At 42.4% G+C, this 9,844-nt stretch overlaps 1 protein-coding gene across 1 annotated transcript in view; it reads left to right on the forward strand.

The window, feature by feature from the left end:
• Positions 1–232: 232 nt before the first annotated feature.
• The window catches only part of BRINP2 (bone morphogenetic protein/retinoic acid inducible neural-specific 2), a 205,616-nt gene continuing 196,004 nt past the window's right edge, over positions 233–9,844 (forward strand). Inside the window, exon 1 of the mRNA XM_006887714.1 lies at positions 233–542. The gene's annotated coding sequence lies outside the window, so the exon portion shown is untranslated. The remainder of the gene's footprint in view (positions 543–9,844) is intronic.

Raw genomic sequence — 9,844 nt, forward strand, 5'->3', positions numbered from 1 at the left:
CGGTGAGCAGGCAACAGCCGAGTGCGCCGTGAAGCCGGCAAGCCGCCTCTGCCTGGGAGCAAAGCAGTGGTTTCCGGCGAGCGAGAGAAGGGGGCTGAGTCTCTGAAGAGTTGCAAAGAAGGCTCGATCTCGGGTTCCCCTCTGCCAAGGGGCAGGAGACTCTTTCCTAGCTGGGTTTTGCACTTTTCTTGCCTCTCCCATCCTGCGTTGAAGCCCCACTTCCAACACCCCTTGGGTGCCTCGGAGTCCTTGCTGCTCAGTGGAAAGGCGGCAGGCAAGTGGTGTGTTTGGCGGCGGCAGCAGAAAGCGAGGAGGAGCCAGAGATTTGAAAAGAGACCTCTGATCGCTCTCACGCGGTGAGGGGGAGGCATTCACATGCCCCCAGATGAGAAAAAGCCACTAAAATCATGAAGTGAAAACTTTGGAAAGCTGCCACTGGAGATGTTGCACAGAAACCTGGAATTTTTGAGGAGTCTCCTCCCAGTCGTTGAAGGTTTGGGGAGCAGCTGATACAGCAAGGAGGGCTCTTGCAAGGATTCAAGGTAACAGTGCAGGGGATCGCCGGTTTCTCGTTAACCCTCTTCCACTGTCCTCTTGGCGTTTTCCTGGGTAACCGGCTTATTTTTGCCCTCATGTAATAGTGCCTGGAAGCTGCAGGCGAAGGCTTGATCCCACCTCGCTTGGTTTCTGTCTGGTGGAGCTGGACTTTGGCGCTTAGCGAGAGATCGCTCTGGTGTTGCCTCCTGGTGTTGCATGCCTGTCACAGGGCTTGGGCACTCTGCCTGACCTATATTGCTGTTGCCTGGTTTAAGTCCTCAAAGTTAGTGCAACTCCCATTAGCTCCCGAAATTCCAATTGGGCTGCATAATTGCAGAAGATGACTAGGATGTTTGCTTGCCGAGCCAGATGCTGGACTGAACTGTACACCCCCGGTCCGTTCTGATAGAGAAGGACCCCAAAGAGCTGAGGCCAGGGTACGTGATACATCTGTATTCTCATGTTCCCAGGGCTCCGTGGCATGTCTGGAGAGCCAGTTTCTTTCTCTGGTGCACACACAACCGAGGAGATGGAGGTGAAATCAAGAGTGAGCCCTGTAGCTAGCAAATAGTCTCCTCACTGTGGCGGAAGCACCATAAATTGAGTTGAGCCTGAAAGAGCTCTGGGGACGCCGGGGGAGAACATCGTTGGTGCTGAAGGGAGGCGTGTGCTGGTACGATCTAGCCAACCTTTCTCCCTGGGTCTGAGTATATAGTCTGAGGCTGGCTGGCGCTCTCTCTCTCTCTCTCTCTCTCTCTGTGTGTGTGTGTGTGTGTGTGTGTGTTCACAGCTGCATGCAGGGAGCAGGCTGCTGGTGAAGAGCCATGAATTTGCAGCACCCTGCCCAGCCCTCAGAAGCCAGAGTGTTCCCTTCAGTAAAGGCCTGAACTTGTGAGCTGTCATTCCAGCCTGAAGGAGTTTTCTCCTCTCTAAACAGTCCCTCTGTATGGTACATATTTATCCAGCGTATATAGACCTAAGCCAAATATTAACTAATAATGAAGTTAATGCACTGTAACATGCCTGAGCAGACCCCTCTAGAAAGAACTGTGTATGCTCTGCTCAGCCCCAGGAGCCAGGTACTCTGAGCAGAATTTTTTTTGTTGTTGTTAATAGGATAACAGTTCTAAAAGGGCATGCTTAGAGCTGAGCAATCTGAGCAGAGACAATGATAGATCAACATAGGCCAATCAGGAGGATAAGAGGCATAGCCAGTTAAGTATTTTTTCCTCTGTCCTCCAGACATGTGCATACTGAAGTGACACATTCTCTCTGATCATGTTTTCTTGACTCCATGCAGCCTCAATATTAACCGAGCACTTAAAGTATTTTACAGAATCCCCTGGGAGCAGGGGAGGGGGAGTCTGATGACATCAGGCAATAGCAAAGTGATGCTGGAGTTTGTGTGTTTTCCCTCCTGACTTTTACACTGTTGTGTGTATGGTATCCATTTAAAACGGGGCCTCTGGAATTCCTTTTGCCCACAATAAGTTGTTTTGCAGCATTGGGGGTATGATCCAGCAATGCTGCCATGATGATCCTGAAACCCCTTGAAATATCGTAGCTGCTGCCTATTCTAGGGCAAGGTGTGCTCACTTAGCTTCTTTAAGAAGAGGTAGAATTTAATAAGCTGCAGAGCACAGATACTGTGTACTGTTGAGGGAATGGTCCTCCCTGCTGGAAGGAGCTGACTCCACAGGGTCTTGACAGCTGCTCTACAGACATGGAGAAGACAGAAGTTTCTGCACTCTTCCCTCCCTCTCCATTGAGAAGGGAACTAGTACTGACTCCCCAGGAGTGAGAGGTACTGCAGCGAGGGCATAAGAAGGGAACTGAGGAGGAAAGGGCTGGAGAGGAAGGAGGTCCTACATTGAACCCGTCTCAAGGGTGGAGATCATCCTTTCCAAGATCATCCTTTGGGGTTCCTTCTGGCCTGTTAACAGGTTGTTTACTGAGCAAGGCCAGAGGGCAAAGAACATGCCTGCGTCATCAACTCCTGCTAATTCCCTTTCCCAGGGCACAAGCTAGCCACTGGGGAACAGCACATAAGAAAAGGCCCCTCTGAGACTCTGCTTCCCAATCCCTCCCCAGCTCACAAACAGGAGGTATTCTTGAGGGACAGGAGACATCTACATGGACACTTTCTGCTGACTGGGATGCTTAGTGTTGAGGTTTCCTGGTCCGGGTTTTGTTTTCCCCACGGTGCTGTGTGGTTTTGGTGATTCAACTCTTTCTCTTAAATAATAAGACCTTGAATAAATTTTATCATGGCATCTTTTTCCAAAGCACTGGGAGCATTTTCACAGAGCGCTTCTAATTAATCCTCAAACAGCTTATTGTCTAATTTACCTTTGATTATCCCAAGAAGTAGAACTAGAATGATACTAGCTTTCTGTTTTGCAAAAGGGAGGGCAGAGAACTTCAGAAAGACAAAAATTCATTTACCCTGGATCAGGCATCAAAAAGGCAAGGCTATTTTTTAAAAGGGGCAGAGCTATGAAATGGTGTCTGGGTCTCTTCACTCCTAGGCCTAGCCCACATTCCACAGATGCCGCTAAGGAATGATTTAACTTTTGTGGTTGTGTTTGCATTTAACTACCTTGCACCTTAGAGAAATGAGAGGTTGCCATGACATAGGGTTTGTCCTCCAGCATTTATTAAGGAAAGTAAGGCTTATCTCAGTGAAAAGTTAAGTGGCAGTAAATGTTCTAAAGAGCCATTCAGTACAAATCACAAGAATGACCTAGTTAATCTGCAATTGATTTGTACAGATAATGAGTGCTATCAATATTCAGAGGAGGGAGATTTTTGAGTTGAGCCTTCAGATATGGAGTGGGATTTGTTTGGATAGGGGAGAATGGGAGAAGAAGTTCAGTTAGCAAGAGACTGTTCAGAGGAGAAGTTCAGAGGAGAAGGCTGGATGCTTCAAGGCTGGCGTGATGGCTCGGGGTTTAGCCAGAACCTTTCCCTGTGATTCTGGAAATATATGTTGTTAGATGTCATTGAGTCAGTTTCAACTCAATTGCAATCACTTATAACCAAGTAGGACTTTCCCCATTGCTTTTCCTTTACTATAATCTTCAGGAGAGAGAGAAAAGATCTCCAGGTCTTCACTGCTTTAATTATTTTAAATACATATTGACTTATAGAAATTTGCCCTAGGAATCAGACAGAATGCTTTGAAATGTTGGGCATCTCATTAGACATTGAAAATTACCTAGCCTTCTCCCTGCCCTCAAGTCTAATCCATATTTTCAGGGGAAAAAATATCTATCGTTTAAGGTCAAGTAACCCTGTCAACCTCATATCAAAAAAATTCAGATGAGGTTATTTGGGGAAAACTGGAAAAACTTATGTTTTAGAATCAGAATCATCTCCTAAGGAAGAGCCTTGATTCTTCTGCATTCCCTATTCCCCACCCAAATGTCCTCTTGGGGTTTACTTAGAGCTGGAGAAATGCCAAACCCTTAGGCATTTAACATTGAGCAGGAGATTTTCAATTTTAAGATTCTTGAGCATGCCTATGTACATAACCTCTTGTCTTCCCTCCTCTTTTCTTTTTAATAAAACATATGCTGTAGAAGTCACAAAGGAAGAGCCCACAAAAAAGTAGGAGGGAGTAGGGTGTAATATTGCCTGCAGCTATACCATGAGGTACCAGATTGCTCAGCTTAGCAGGAGAAGGAAGGGGCAGTCAGCCAGAAAGCTTCAAAGAAGGTCCGAGGACTACAGACCATAAAGTGGTCTTGTGGCTAATTAACCCCATATCTTTTTATTTGCTCCAGTAGTGGGTGGGTCTTCTATAGAAAAAGTCAAGGTCAAGTGTAGGACCTGTGGGAAGATGACTCCCCTCACTGGTGTTGGTACATTGTAGGTAAACAGATATCCACATCTTGTTTGGATGGCCATATTGCAAGGTAGAGGAAGTTCCTCTTAGAATGGAATGACTTCCCTAAAGTTATACTACAGTTGCTCCAAGGAAAGGCTCATTCTGTTCAACCTCAGGGTAAATTCAGAGAGAAATTTACTTGCTTGTGAAAATTCTGTTCTCGGCCTAGCTATTCCCTGTGTGTCCTGTGGAAATGGTCAGGTAATTGAATTATAAGTCAGATGCCTTTTCTTTTTCCATTTTAATGTATCCACTGTTGTCTGCAAGCCAAGGTAGAGATATAGCCCTCATGGGTGTGTGTTTAGTGATAATAGTGCACCTACTCCCCCAATTACAAGTAAACACAGCTCAGTTTTACTTCAGATGAAAACAGCAACGGGTGAGTGTAGTCTGACCAATGAGGTTGTGGGTTGGCTTCTTTTAAATTGTCATGACATCACGAGATCCTCAATAGCTAGCCCCCATCACTCTCACTGGAACTTCCAGTTCAGTGCAAATGTACTTGGAATGCTGGATTGGGCAATTCCATAACTCAGAGAATGGAGCACTAATCTGTGTTGTCCAATATGGTAGTCAACTTGAAATGCAAGCTATAAGGATAAAATAGGCATTGCATTTTCAAGTCTTAGTTTAAAATATATAAAAATAATGCATCAATGATTTTAGTGTTAATTATATGTTGAAATGGCATATATAAAAATGAATTTTACCTATTTCTTTTCACTGTGAAATGTGACTACAAGAAAGTGTGAAGTTACACATGCGACTCACAGTGTGTTTATTTTAAATGATGCTGGCCTAGGCCTTACAGAGTAGTGACAGGTCGACATGGAGAAAGGCACAGGCAGGAGACAGGAGGAGCCACAGACCTGAGGAAAGGGAGCTCGTGGAGGGTGGAAGGAAGGCGATCCAGAGCAAACCTCTAGGTAGGTACGTATTTCTAGGATTTAAGACCTCACATACTTAGGGCAGGATGTCAGGAGAGGCCAGTCCTTGGAAAAGGACATCAGGCTGGGAATGGTGGAGAGTCAATGTAAGAGAGAAAGACCCCAACAAGATGGATTTGCACAGTGACTGTAGTGATAGGCCCCAGCTATCTGAGGACATGAGCATGATGCAGGCTGTCATCAGTCCAGATCTGTTCATAGAGTTTCTGTAAGTCACAGCCAACTTAAGGATACTCAACAACAACAAAAACAAGTTGGTCAAAGAGAGAAGAAATAGCTAATATAGGTGTGTGTGTGTGTGTGTGTGTGTGTGTGTGTGTGTTTGATGAGAATGAGCCATACAACCTGTGATGCAGTTTACCCAAAGTATTTAAGAAGCATTTCTTGTTGTTGTTGTTGTAGACCGTCAAGTCGGGACCAACTCATAGCAGACCCTCTGGCAGGTTTTCAGAGGAAGTTAATCGCACAGAAAGAGATTTTCTATCCTCTCGAGGAGCGGGATTCAAACCTAGTGCCTTTGAGATTGCAGCACAGCTTCTTGCCACTAGGGCCACATTGTAACCCTCAATTCAAAAAATGTGAATTTAGAAGGCTTGACGACTTTATCCTCTAGTTGTCGAGTTTGTGCCTGACAGTACAAATAACCAAGTAAATGAATTTTAGGCTCTTATCCTAAAATGTGAGGACACCGCAATGCAATCAGATGTAGTGATGGAGTTTGAAATTCCTTTCTTCTAGACTTATCACCTTTTTATCTCTCCTTATAAGGAATCAGTCATAAATATCAGACAAGTTGATAGTTTGGTGGAGAAGAGGAGAGGTGACTACTATGTGCTAACAGTTTTTTTATGGACACATCAGTAAGGAGGATGGGAAGAAGGTATTTTTTTTCCATAATTATAGATTTAAACATTTTCATTTATTTGCTATTATTATGTTACTAATGGCAATAAGGTTTGGCTGTTATTAAGCCATCTCATATTTGCTTGGTAGTCTATGATTCACAAAATACTTTATGAGCTTTATCTCACCTGATTATCTCCCAACACCCCTGTTGGGTGGTTATTAACTCTATTCAAGTTTCTCTACAATATAGCCCCAATTTATCTTTAGCTAATCCTTTTCTTTGTATACATTGTACTCAGTTTTGCCTAATCAAATTGATGTATTATCTTACCTATTGACCATTTAAAAGAGGAATTATTTCCTCTCTTCAGTTTCTCATCTACAAAATAAACAAGAGTAATGCCCATCTCATGAAGTGTTAAGTGTTGTGATGAAATATAGTATCAAACATAACCCCAGGCACATTATAGATTCTCATAAATGCTACTACCTTAACAAAAACCCACAAAACACCCCCCTCCCCGGAAAACCCAAAGGACTTCACTCGAGCTTAAAGTATACAATATCTTCAAGCTAAAATATCCAAAGCTGAGTTCATAGCATGCATCAATTTACACATCCCAAATCATCCCTCTTATTAAGTCTCCTGTTTTGGTTAATGGTACAGACACACTATCAGAGGAATAATTAAGAAACACAGGATATCCTGAGCTGCACTCTCTCTATACTACTGCTTCAATTAATTCTCAAACCTACCAGGTCTGCCTGCTGATGATTCCCTGTGCTGTCCTCTTCTGCTCACACCTCATCTCCTTCCAACTCTGATAACAGGTTCTTATCACTTCTCACCTGGACTTTCTCAGTATTTGCTCTTCATATTTACTCTCTTGAAGACTTGCCTATCCAGTCTCCTCCCAGCAGCTGGGGTGATGTTCCATCTACTTATAAACCTTCTGTGACATCCCATTACTGTCCAAATAACATTCAGATTTTGCGGTGTGGGAAACAGGAGACCCTTCATAAAGTTCCTAACAGTTGTTTGCCTAGATGAACTTCCTCTTCCTTATCTCTGGTTTCTGATCCTCAACATCTTGTAAATATTTTTCTCTGTGAGAAGACTTCACCAAGATGTAGGGACAGAATTAATTGCCTCCCTTTTTTTGTTTCTATACATTTTGCTAAAAATTTGCACTCTCCTTACCACACTGTCATGATTTGCTTGTCAGACTATCTCCTGCATGTAGAGACAAAGGCTTGAGATTGAGGCTAAAATATGCTTCCCAGGAAATACTCACTGAAAATTTATGTGTCAGAAGATACTTTTAGATGTCAGGGGCTCAGCAACTAGCAATACAGATAAAGCCCATTTTATATTCAAGAATGGAAGATATAGTGATGGTAACATTAGGTAACAATAATAGTATTATTAATATTACTGATTATTGGTAATACTTTAATAGTACTTAATATGTGTCAGGCACTGGTCTGCTTTATGTTCATTCCACAGACTTTACTTATTGCATGTAATGATCCTATGAGGTAACTGCTTTTATTTCCCCCAACTTATAGATGATAAATCAGAGACCCAGAAAGTTAAATAACTTGTCTAAGGTCACCCAGCTATCATTTTAGATCCTGAGTCTGTATTCTTTATTATCAATGATATCCAGAAAATATATGTAAACAAGCAGATCAATGAGATCATTTCATGTTCTGATAATGAGCAAGATAAAATCCTATCTAGAGAGTAACTGAAGTGGTGATCAGAGAGTATCTTCTCAGAGGAGAGAACATTTGAAGCAAGTCTTGCTTTGCCAATCCAGTAAAGTAGACATTATGGGATAGGGTTGAATCTGAAGATCCAAATCAAAGAAATTGTTTACTCTATAGTCAAGCGCTGGCTGCTGCAATCGTTCATATCTCACAGCTGGAGATACTATGTCCTGTCCTATATAGTCTCAAAAACTCACTACTTTCAGGTCTGTTCTGACTTGTAGAAACTCTCCATAGTGGAGCAGCCTGACTTCACCCTCTTCAGAACAAACGTGAGACTGTGAATAGCACTAGGAGGAGACTGCCTGTCTTTCTGCCAAGGATCTGCTGCTAGATTTGCACCACTGGAGATGCATGGCATTAGTGCTAGCAGTACAATTTCTGACAGACTTCACCACCAGACCTCTCTCTTATGTGGTCTCAGGGAACAGAAAATAGCTCAACTATTCCCAAATCTCCCCATCCCTATCCTACTTATCCCCCTGACTTGTACTTTCAATTCTTTTGGGTTAAGCACATATCTCAAGGTGTCCAGTTTGCTACTTGGCAAGGCCCGTGTGTGAGTGTATACACTCTCACACTCTCACTCTCTCTTTCTCTCTCTCCTGCTTTGCTGAAACACTTGATTTCACTTCTCTCCTGTGAACGATGTGTCACTCAGAAGTGTAGTGAAGTGACAGGCATGGGCACAGCAAAAAAGGCTGGAGACAACCCAGAGGCACGAGCAAAAGAGGGAAAGAAAATTATTTTTTAACAAGATAAGAAATGAATTGGACTGGAGGGAGACACAGGAATTTGATCAAGAGGGATCATTCAGAGGGGGTACTTCTGAGATCCCAACAGGATGACAGTATTGTATTGCTTGACCTGTATGGTTCTTTGCTTTTTAAACTGTCATAACTCATATGTATGTATATACACACATATACATTTCATACATATATATCTATATCTATCTATCTATCTATCTATCTATATCTATCTATCTATCTATCTATCTATCTATCTATCTATCTATCTATCTATCTATCTCTATATATATATCTCCCTATGAGTTGTAGTCATCTCAGAACAGCATGGCACATAACAACAATACATATGAAATATATATTGACAATATATATGGAATATATATTCCATATATGTTGACAATATATATGGAATATATATTCCATATATATTGTTGTCTGGTGCCATTGAGTCAAGTACAACCCACAGCGATCCTAATGAACAAAAGATCTGAACCCTGTCCTATCCTGTGCCATCCTCACACTTCCTAACATATTAGAGACTATTTCAGCCATCACCCTGTCAGTTCACTTGGTCAAGTGTCTTTCTCTCCTTTTCTGGTCCTCCAGCTTTCCAAGTATCCCGTACCTCTCCAAAGAATAGCTTCTTCTAGCACCATGCCCAAAGGATATGAGGTAAAGCCTTATCATCTTTGTCCTCAAAGAATAATCTGGCTTCACTTTCTTCAAGACATATCTGTTTGTTCTTTTGACCGTTCATGGTATGTTCAATACTCTTCTCCAACACTACAGCTCAAAGGCATAGATTCTTCTTCTGTCATCCTTATCCATTGTCCAACTCCAACTCTCAGATTCATTGAAAATGATTGGAAAGACCATGGCTTCAATCAGATGCACCTTAGTCCTCAAATTAAGATCTTACTCCTCAATAATTTGGAGAAGTTCCTAACTTCAGACTTTCCCAGTGTGCATGTACACACACAAACACATATGTATGTTCTCAAGGAGTATTTATCACCATATAAAATAAAAAGAACTAATTTGGAAATTGGATGCAACTTGGATAAGGGTCAAGTTCATTCATATTTAATATACATCTAAAG

This window comes from Elephantulus edwardii, unplaced genomic scaffold (assembly GCF_000299155.1).
Source record: "Elephantulus edwardii isolate Elephantulus edwardi_28Jun2011 unplaced genomic scaffold, EleEdw1.0 scaffold00061, whole genome shotgun sequence".
NCBI classification, from domain to species: Eukaryota; Metazoa; Chordata; class Mammalia; order Macroscelidea; family Macroscelididae; genus Elephantulus; species Elephantulus edwardii.